The sequence below is a fragment of the Rhinolophus ferrumequinum genome, chromosome 11 (genome assembly GCF_004115265.2).
Source record: "Rhinolophus ferrumequinum isolate MPI-CBG mRhiFer1 chromosome 11, mRhiFer1_v1.p, whole genome shotgun sequence".
Taxonomy (NCBI): domain Eukaryota; kingdom Metazoa; phylum Chordata; class Mammalia; order Chiroptera; family Rhinolophidae; genus Rhinolophus; species Rhinolophus ferrumequinum.
This window is the reverse complement of record NC_046294.1, coordinates 12716945-12728123: the sequence shown is the minus strand read 5'-3', so window position 1 is coordinate 12728123 and position 11179 is coordinate 12716945. Positions and strand designations below refer to the sequence as shown.

General features: G+C 33.9%; 1 pseudogene; it reads left to right on the top strand.

The window, feature by feature from the left end:
- Positions 1-4691: 4691 nt before the first annotated feature.
- On the top strand, positions 4692-5613 carry LOC117029634 (olfactory receptor 4P4-like; annotated as a pseudogene).
- The last annotated feature ends 5566 nt before the right edge of the window (positions 5614-11179 follow it).

The window sequence follows — 11179 nt, the reverse complement described above, 5'->3', positions numbered from 1 at the left end:
ACTAAAACTCATTAAAATTCTGTCAGAGAATGCAATATAGACATTTTTGGAGGAGAGATGAAGGCCACTGGCTACCATAAGGACTAAGTCTGTTCTTTACTCCTCGGTCGGTTTATAGAGATTACAAAAAGGATAAAGTCTTTAAAGCAAAAACACCTCAATTTGTCTTCATCACACAATTATCTGAGTAAAGTTCAGGGGAATTCAGTCACTGGAGGAGTGTCTAATGACTAAGATTCCTAAATCGCAAGCAAAGTTAATTGTGGCTTGCATACTATTTATAATCTAGATTCTATCCTAGCAGCATGCAGTTCTGATAACTTTGATCTAAAGGAAATCCAGTTGGTGAGGTTATGATTTGGGAAGGTTATTCCAAACATCTTGGAAAGAATAGTCAATGCTCTAGAATAAAATGCAGCTTTACAATGTATTCTCTCTACAATGAAGTTGCTATGTAGCTAATCATGTGAGCCTGGACATCTCTAAGAATAATTTTAGTTCTGAAAATATAGGTTGTGATTTGACTTGTTTGGATATTAAAATTATTCCACTTGTCTTGAAACTGTTGCTCTGAGCATAAGACCTCTCATTGCTTATGTGAACGTTGGTTGAGTGACAGGTGTCAGTTATCAAAATGACACAAGGACTTTTTGTTTGTTTGTTTTTTGTTTTTTTCCTTATGAATGGCTCCTAAACTACGCTGAATGAAATGTGAATTCAAGAAGCTGAAATGACATGCTCTGAATAATAGGTGAATGACCAGAATTTCAATGAGGAAAGAGAGACAACACTGAAAGGAAGGAATAGGAATAAATTGACAGTTGAAATGGAAGAACATATATGATGAACTATTTCTCCTTCCTTTCCATTTTCCTGCCTGAACGTGTGATATCAGTTGAATATATTTTTGTCTGCATTATATAAATAGCACATTGGCTGCCAGATGAAGTAAGTACAAACATCTTCTCTGAATTTTATAGACTAGATTGTTTTGAGATTAGGGTATGATAAATTCAAGCAGTCAGCAATTTAATGTATGATATGACATTCTAAAGGGACAGGCAGACAGTGACAGAGAAATTATACATAGCTGAATAAAAAATTTCAAATAAAAAGAAATCATATTCTGAACTTTTAAAAAAATTAACAAAGCATTGATTTAGTATAACAGTGATTCACTAGTTACCAAGAAAGTGAGACAACCCAACTTGAAAGGACAAATAAGCTCCCTGCAGTAACCAGTACCATGCTCACAATTTTCTTCTCCAAAAAAAAGTTGGCTCAAGAATTAATTTAACCAAGGACCCTACACAGGTCACTAGAAATCAACTGCATGTATCTCAAATCTGGAGTCTCTGTTTACCTTATCTCTATTTACTTTGTTGCCTGCCCTTGTTGCCTGTAATAATTGTGATGGTAATGATTTCGATTATTGAATATTTTATTTATATACCATTTGAAATCATTGAAGTGATTTATTTTAATCATTCAACAAACATTTACTGATTATTGCTTAAAAGAATGGTAGCCTGTCTTTGACAAGAAGTGGAACAACGGTAAACTAACTGGAAATAGTTTTTGCGCCCCTATCATGTACTATTATGTACATGCACTTTATCTAGTTGATTCTCCCAACAGCATTGGGAGATAGATGTACTCATCAGCAATTTGATGATTTGAGAAAAGACAGTACTTGCCAAAAATCACACAGATCAGGGAGAAGTGGCTAGAATTCAAAATTAAATTTGTGCAAGTGTTTCTTAATATTTCAAGGCAGAACATAAGACAGTCTCTCTACCTTTGTGGAATTTAGGTTCGTGCAAATTAAGGGTGTACAGAGTTTGCTTTGGCATAGATTAACAAGTGAAACACTGAAGTCAGTGAGACCCTTTGTTTTAAGTACTAATAGTATGAAATCTTTATTGAGTACACACTGTGCATCAGAAACTGTGCTAAGGGCGTAACATTTTGCTATGTGAGATGTATATGATTTTAGATCTTGACTATTACTTCTTGGGTTAATTAATTTATGACTCTCTTCTTTTGTAAAATGGATTTACTATTAAAATTTACCTCTTAGTGTTATTGTTAGAATTAGAAAAAGTTAATGTCTATAAGCTGTTTAGAGGAATGTTAGGCACATGAGAATGCTGAAATTGTAAGCTAATATGAGAATGATTAGACCTACTGATAGTGTAGTTAAGTAACCTACTGACGTCATGTGATCATTCAAAACAAAACTCGAATATAAACCCAAGCAATTTCATTTCATTATGTTCTAGGTTTTTCAAATCTTTACTTTTAACAATAGTAGAGAGTCCAAGGGTTATGCAAAATCTTAACTGAACAATATTTTATAAATCATCAAGACTAGATTTATCATTTTAAAGATAGAAACACTAGAGTAAGTGCATATGAGTCCCTAAAGTGAGTGTAGAGCTGTGCCAGAGAATAAATTACAATCCCTTTTATTCTAGCCATTGTTCTTCCAGAGGGACTATTTGTGGCAGCAGTGTCTAAGAGCGTGAGGAAATTCAGTATAATTTATTCGTGTATGTGAGCGTAACTTTTTTGCTCTTTACAAATGAGCTCCATATGTAGAAGAGACAAACAGATTGAATTTATACAGGTTTGTTTGAGTATGACCCATTATTTTTATAGATTTAGAGAATTTGGCTTAATTTGTTATCCCTTTGTAATTTGCATATCAAAATTAGAATGGTTGAAATGGTTCAAGGGCAATAACTTTAGAGGTTATCTGGTTTCCATGAAATAATTAGGTAACTGTGAAAAAGTGGGATTTTTAACATAAATTTATTCTGTTGCTTTGACTCTACATAGACTCTGCTTTCAAATTCTTGTTTACCAACCCCAGTTAGGTGTTCTACATATACTTTATCAGAAAAGCCTCAACTAATTTTTACCTCTCTAAAGTATTATTACTCTTAAATGAATACCATACTCATTTGCATACATTTTATTTTTTTAAATATCTTCATACATTTTTAAATTTGAAATTTATAACTGTGATTTACTTAGGAGAGAAATTATTTCTCTATATTTTAGATAAAGAAAAGTGTTAAAAGATATAAAGTTAGGAGTTCACATTTAAAATTGATGACTGAGTCAAGAATAGAAAATAGAGATCTGCTCACACTCTAAAATTGACGTAGGTGGTAGTTCATACATGGTGAACCACAAGTGTATTGGGAAGCTGAAATGAAAAAGAGGAGATTGACAAGAAAGGAAAGATTTCCTCATTTCACAAACGAGATAACTTGAGTTCAAAGAAAAAAAGTGATTGGTACCCTGATTCACACACTGGTATAAAAAGTAATAGAACTTGGGTCCCTACTGTTTGTCTTCACATAAACCTTTTCTCACATACTTCCCATAAACTTTTTCTATGAATTATGCAGTGTCAAGATTCTTTATGGGTTTTGAAAAAGGCATAAATTGGAGAAAGATGGAACAGAAATTCATACTCTGATTCAAACCACTAAGAACAAATTGACTTGCATAATATGATACACTGAGTCAAGAGCAAAACCATGAAAGTATAACTGCCATCTGCTCCTCTTTTTAAATTTTAACTATTCCTTTATTCTGTGGTTCATTTAAGTATATTATTTTTATTGACATCCCTATAGAAATATTATACTTCTATTATAAAATATCAGCATTTTACTGTCACAAATCACTAAGAAAAAAGTAAACATGCAATCAAAAAACTATTCAGACAAATTGCAAGGACCTCTTGCAGAAAGTTTTTACCTTCCACTATGTAAATATAGATGTATTATTTTATAAATCTTTAAATATTTTTCTATATTTTTCTAATATTATTTTGAGGTAGCAAGTATTCCACTAGTGATGACTGTTAAGTTTTACATTCACTTCTATATCATTGAACAAAAACTGTATGACTTACACTCATGTCTTTAACAAATCTGAGTTTGAAAGGATCCAGAGTAATGTCCTTTCCAAGGACTTAATTGTATATTCCTTTAGAATTGGAAAATATTTGGCAGCTAATGACAATTTAAAAAAACATACAGTTTTTTTTTAATTAAAATTTATTGGGTTGACAATGATAGTAAAATTACATGGGTTTCAAGAGTACAATTCTACATATCACATTGTGTGTTCACCACTCAGAGTCAGTTCTCCTTCCGTCACCATATATTTCATGTTGTTTACCCTCATCTACCATGCCCCCGTCCTCTTACCCTCTGGTAACCACTAAACTATTGTGTATGTCTATAAATTTTTGTTTCTTTATTTGTTTGTTTTGTTGCTTTGTTGCTTTCCGTTTTATATCCCACATATCACTGAAACCACACGGTTCTTGACATTTTCTGTGTGACTTATTTCTCTTAGCATAATAATCTCAAGATCCATCCATGTTGTCACAAATGGCATTATTTCATCTTTTGATTGATTGAATGCATTCATTTTTATTCATGTCAAGATTGAATATAATGTCCTGAAAGACCAACATAGAAATCATCATGAGACTATTTAGAAAAAAGAATTATTAAATTTGAATATTAATTTGGGAAATTATGTCCATTAAACATAACTTCATGATGTTAGTATTATCATCAATATTCTTCATGAACATTTCTGACATTGACTTATGCATTATGTCTTTTCAGAGAACTGTTAATGCATTTTTGCTGCCCTGGACCATGGAAAATAGGAGTAATGTCACTGTGTTTATTCTCTTGGGACTATCTCAAAACAAGGACATTGAAATCCTTTGTTTTGTATTATTTTTACTTTGCTACATTGCTATTTGGATGGGAAATTTGCTCATAATGATTTCTATCACATGCAGTCTGCTAATTGACCAACCCATGTATTTCTTCCTTAATTACCTTTCACTTGCCGACCTTTCCTATACATCAACAGTGATGCCCAAACTAATGACTGATTTACTGAAAAAAAGGAAGACCATTTCCTACAATAACTGCATGACACAGCTTTTCATCCTTCACTTCCTTGGTGGCATAGAGATCTTTATCCTCACGGGGATGGCCTATGACTGCTATGTGGCCATCTGCAAGCCCCTGCTCTATGCGGTCATCATGAACAAGCAAAATTGTAATATGATCATCATAGCTTGTTGTACTGAGGGATTTATACACTCTGCAGACCTGTGTCTTCTCACCATCTTTTTACCGTTCTGTGGCCCTAATGAGATAGATCACTGCTTCTGCAATGTGTATCCTTTGCTGAAATTGGGTTGCACTGACACATACAGAATTGGTCTTTTGGTAATTTAATTGGTTAATTCAGGTCTCATTGCTCTGGTGATTTTTGTGATTTTGATGGTGTCTTATTTTCTGATATTTTACACCATCAGAGCTTATCCACAGAGAGCTGTACCAAAGCTCTTTCCACTTGCAGTTCTCACCTCACAGTTGTGGTGCTGTTTTTTGTGCCTGTCTTCTTTGTTTACATTAGACCAACACGACTTTTCCAGAAGATAAAGTGTTTGCTCTTTTCTACACCATCATTGCTCCCTTGTTCAACCCTCTAGTCTACACATTCAGAAACATGGAGATGAAGAATGCTTTGAGGAAATATGGTGCCAGAAACCATTTTTGATTGGAAGGAAAACTGAAAGTCACTTTCCCTCCTCATTACATACTCTATTCAAATGATATTTGCTTGACGTAAGTTTACTAAACCAGGAACTTTGCTGTAATAAAAATAATCATAGACAGTGGTGTCAGTTAATTAATATTATAATTTAACATGCTTTCTTTTTTGATTTGTGTTTCTTATTAACAGCTTCCTCTAATAATTTGCAACATCATTTCCTTGTTCAAGTTCTTTTGCAATTTTCTTTGATTTTTTTCCCTTTAGATTTATGCATAAATTTCTAACTGGAGCTCATTTTTTTAATCTACTTGTATTCCTCTTCCATGAATAAGTCTCCAAATGTACATAAGCTATACTCTATTGATCCTCCTAGACCAAGAGGGTCCATATAACCTTGTTATCCTCCCTGCGTTCTCATCAAAAAGGAGTATCAGAAATTCACACAGTTCATGACTATCTACATTCATCACAACAATTTAAAAAGTAAAAGTTGTCTCTGTGGGATCTAACTAATTATAAAATATTTAGGTAATAAATAATGGTTATAAAAATTGGAAGAGTTTTTCTATTGATTTTAATCAATTCATGTTAAAACCACAGATTTTAATAATTATAGGAAATTTGCCAGAAAAATCCTCTTTCTATAATAACAAAGTAGTAGTATTGATAATAAATAGGGTAGCCATATAATTTATTGTCCAAACTTTGCCACACTAGAGTGTGAAAGAGGGGGTCTACTTATAATTATATAGAAATAATAGACATTAAATGGGATTGTATAAGAAGAGTAAGATGTCTGGCTACTTTGAAATGTCTGAGAACTATGGCGTTGTGGAACCTTCACTTACCAGTACTTGGAGCCAGTGGGATTGTAAAAACAAATGTAAATGCTGGTGCTGAAATTACTTGATGTAGAACATGGTTAAATTTTCTTTTTCCCATTACCATCAAAATGAGAACTACAAATTTCCAGTTTCTATAGAACTTCTGTGCATTCAGATAGCCATAGAATTGAATTTTTTAAATAATTAATTAAATCAAAATATTAATTATTTATTAAAATAAGATTCATTGGACACCATTAAAACAACATGATGGAATGGAGGAAGTCATTGTATTGTACAGGTGAAGGAGAAAAAGTGAACACAGACTGAATACATAAATGAATACATAAATGGGAAGGCAAAATAAATGTCACAGAACGGCATATGATGAAAATTTTTTGAGAAGTTCAAATGGAGAAATATAATTGGAGACTTACCCCTAAAACAATAATATTTGGAAGTCAGCTATGCTCACCACTACACCCAGGATAAAGGGGGTCGAATATATGGTGATGGAAGGAGAACTCACTCTGGGTGGTGAACATACAATTCAATATATAGATGATGTATTATACAATTGTACACTTGAAACCTATATATTAATAATTTTACTAGTGAAGTTGAGCATATTTTCATATATCTGTTGGGTGTTTGTATGTCTTCTTGGGAGAAATATCTATTCAGATCCTCTGCCCCTTTTTAAATTGGATTTTTTTTTTTATTGTTGAGTTGTACAAGTTCTTATGTATTTTGGATGTTAGCCCCTTATTGGAGGCATTGTTTGCAAATATATTCTCCCATTTGGTTGGTTACCTCTCTGCTTTGTTGATGGTTTCTTTTGCTGTGCAGAAGCTTTTTATAGTTTGGTATAGTCCCATTCATTTATTTTTGCTTTTATTTTCCTTGTCTTTGAGGTCAAATTCATAAAATGCTCTCTGAACCCAAGGACCATGAGTTAGCACCTAGGCTTTCTCCTATGCAGTTTATTATTTCAGGTCTTATATTTAGGTCTTTGGTCCACTTTGAGTTAATTTTGGTATGTAGTAATAGATGACAATTTAGTTTTATTCTTTTGCACATGGCTTTCCAATTTTCCAGTACCACTTATTGAAGAGGCTTTCTTTTCTTCATTGTATGTTTTTGGATCCTTTGTCAAAAATTATCTGCCCACATATATGTGGGTTTATTTCTGCATTCTCATTGTATTTTACTCGTCTATGTGTCTGTTTTCCTGCCAATACCATGCTGTTTTGATTATTGTCTCTTTATAGTATAAATTGAAGTCAGGGATTGTGATACCTCCAGCTTTGTCCTTTTTTCTCAGGATTGCTTTGGCCATTTGGTGTCTTATGTGATTCCGTGCAAATCTGATGTTTTTTTGTTCTATTTCTTTAAAAAATGCCATTGGATTGTAATGGGGATTGCATTACATCTGTGTATTGCTTTGGATACTGTGGCCATTTTAGCTATGTTGATTCTTCCAATCCATGAACACGGATGCCTTTCCATTTCTTGTGTCTTCTTCAATTTTTAAAATAATATCTTATTGTTTTCAGTGTATAGGTCCTTCATATCTTTTGTTACATTTATTCCTAGGTATTTTATTCTTTTTATTGCAACTGCAAAATTTTTTTTTCCATTTCTTTTTTTGAAATTTCATTGTTAGTCTTTAGAAACGCAATGGATTTATGTACATTGATTTGGTATTCTGCAACTTTACTGTGTTTGTTTATTGTTTTTAATAGTGTGTGTATATGCATGTATGTGTTTGTGTGTGTGTGTGTGTTTTCTTTAGGATTTTCTATATTAAGAAGCTTAACCAATTATAAAAATATTCCTCCTACTAACACTTCATTCATAAATGTAATTTCTGAGACTTTACCATACTTGTTTAATTGATGAGTACACAAGCAATACAGTACAATGTTTAAGGATACATAAGTTCTACATGGTATAATTAACATACGAGGTATGATCAAAAGATACAATGAATGTTTACATTTAAAAAAATACATTAAAAGACATGTTGCCATTAATCCTCCTCAAAATACTACTCATTGCTTCAAACACACTTATCTTATCGTTCTTGCTACTTTCTGAAGCAGTTCTGGAAGTCCTCCTTTGTGAGTGTCTTTAGTTGCGCTGTCGTGGCTGCCTCGATGTCCTGAATCATTTATACTTTATACATTTATACATTTATACAGCCATAAATCGCACGGTGCCAGATCCAGTGAATAAGGTGGATGAGAAGACACCATAATGTTTTTATTTGACAGAAATAGCCTTATACCAGAAGCGATATGTGACACGGAGTGTTGTCATGATGGAGGATTACTTATGGCACACTTTAAAAAACACCTTCTCTCAACCGTAACTCACACCAAACTGACTGCACAAAACAAGTTGAAACTTATCACACTCTGTTGCTAGGTTGATGCACTGCTTCCTGAATGAAGATCCCTGCCTTTCCGTTGGATGGCAGCAGCATTCACCATATTGTTTGATCACAACAGAAAGGCTCTGTGTCACACATCACTTCTGGTATGGCAATTTCTGTCAAATAAAAACATTATGAAGTGTCCTCATCCACCTTATTCACCGGATCTGGCACCGTGCAACTTCTGGCTTTTCTCCAAAGTCAAAATAACCATAAAAGGTAAATATTTTGAATCAATTCAGGACATTGAGGCAACTGCCACAGTTCAACTAAAGACACTCAGGAAAGAGGACTTCCAGAACTGCTTCAGGAAGTGGCAAGAACGATGGGATAAGTGTGTTTGAAGTGATGGGGACTATTTTGAGGGGGATTAATGGCAATTACCTTTTACTGTAATAATTTTTAAAAAAAATTTAGACATTCACCATATTTTTTTATCACATCTCGTAATTGAACTACTTAACGTTTCTATAGAATATGACTTTCAACAAAACCAGCATACACATGTTTTCCAGTGCCCATAGAAAATTTATCACAGTTAATAATTTGCTGTATTATTAAGAAAGCCACGACAAGTTTCAAAGGACTCGAATCATTCAGAATATTTTCTGTGACAAGAATGAATTTAATTTTAGAAATCACTAGCATTCTTTTTTTTTTTTTTTAAAGAATTTTATTGGAGAAGGGGAATAGGACTTTATTGGGAAACAGTGTGTACTTCCAGGACTTTTTGCCAAATCAAGTTGTTGTCCTTTCAATCTTAGTTCTGGAGGGTGCTGTTCAGCTTCAAGTTGTTGTCCTTTCAGTTTTAGCTGTGGAGGATACAGCTCAGGTCCAGGTCTAATTGCTGTTGCTAGTTGCAGGGCGTGCAGTCCACCCTCCCTTTCGGGAGTTGAACCAGCAACCTTGCGGTTGAGAGGATGCCGCTCCAACCAACTGAGCCATCCGGGAGCTCAGCGACGGCTCAGCTCAAGGTGCCATGTTCAATCTTAGTTGCAGGGGGCGCTGTCCACCATCCCTTGTGGGACTCCAGGAGTTGAACCGGCAGTCTTGTGGTTGAGCGCCCACTGGCCCATGTGGGAATCGAACCGGCAGCCTTTGGAGTTAGGAGCATGGAGCTCCAACTGCCTGAGCCACCAGGCTGGCCCTATTCTTTTTTTTTTTTGAATTAAAGTTTATTTGAGGTGACAATTGTTAGTAAAATTACATAGCTTTCAGGTGTACAATTCTGTACATCTGTGTATCACATTGTGTGTTCACCACCCAGAGTCAGTTCTCTTTCCATCTCCGTATATTTGATACCCTTTACCCTCATGTACCACCACCATCAACCCTTATCCTCTGGTGACCACTGAACTATTGTCTGTATCTATGAGTTTTTGTTTCTTCATTTGTTTGTCTTGTTCTTTTGTTGCTTTCAGTTTTATATCCCACATATTAGTGAAATCATATGGTTCTCGACTTTTTGTTTCTGACTTATTTCACTTACCCTGTTTCCCCGAAAATAACACCTAGCAGGACAATCAGATCTAATGCATCTTTTGGAGCAAAAATTAAAATAATAATTGGTGGTATATTATATTATATTATATTATATTATATTATATTATATTGCATTGCATTGCATTGCATTGCATTGCATTACATTATATTATATTATATTATATTAAAGATCTGGTCTTATATTACAGTAAAATAAGACCAGCTCTTATATTAATTTTTGCTCCAAAAGATGCATTAGAGCTGATTGTCCAGTTAGTTCTTATTTTTGGGTAAACATGGTAGCATAATAATCTCAAAATCCCTCCATGTTTTCGCAAATGGCACTATTTCATCTTATCTTGTGGCAGAATAGTATTCTATTGTGTATATATACCATATCTTCTACATCCAATCATCTACTGAAGGACACTTTGGTTATTTCCATGTCTTGGCCACTGTAAATAAAGCTGCATTGAACATCAGATCACGTATATGTTTACGGATAAATGTTTTCAGGTTTTCTGGGTAGATACCCAGGAAAGGGATTGCTGGGTCACATGGTAATTCTATTCTTAATTTTTTGAGGAACCTCCACACTGCCTTCCATAGCAGCTGCACTAATCTGCATTCCCAGCAACAGTGTATGAAGGTTCCCTTTTCTTCACAACCTGTCCAACACTTATTATTTGCCTTGTTGATGGTAGCCATTCTAACTGATGTGAGGTGATATCTCATTGTAGTTTTTATTTGAATTTCTCTGATGATTAGTGATAAAATCACTTATTCTTTAATTTTAACTTTGTTGAATCTCTTTGTTGATGAGTTT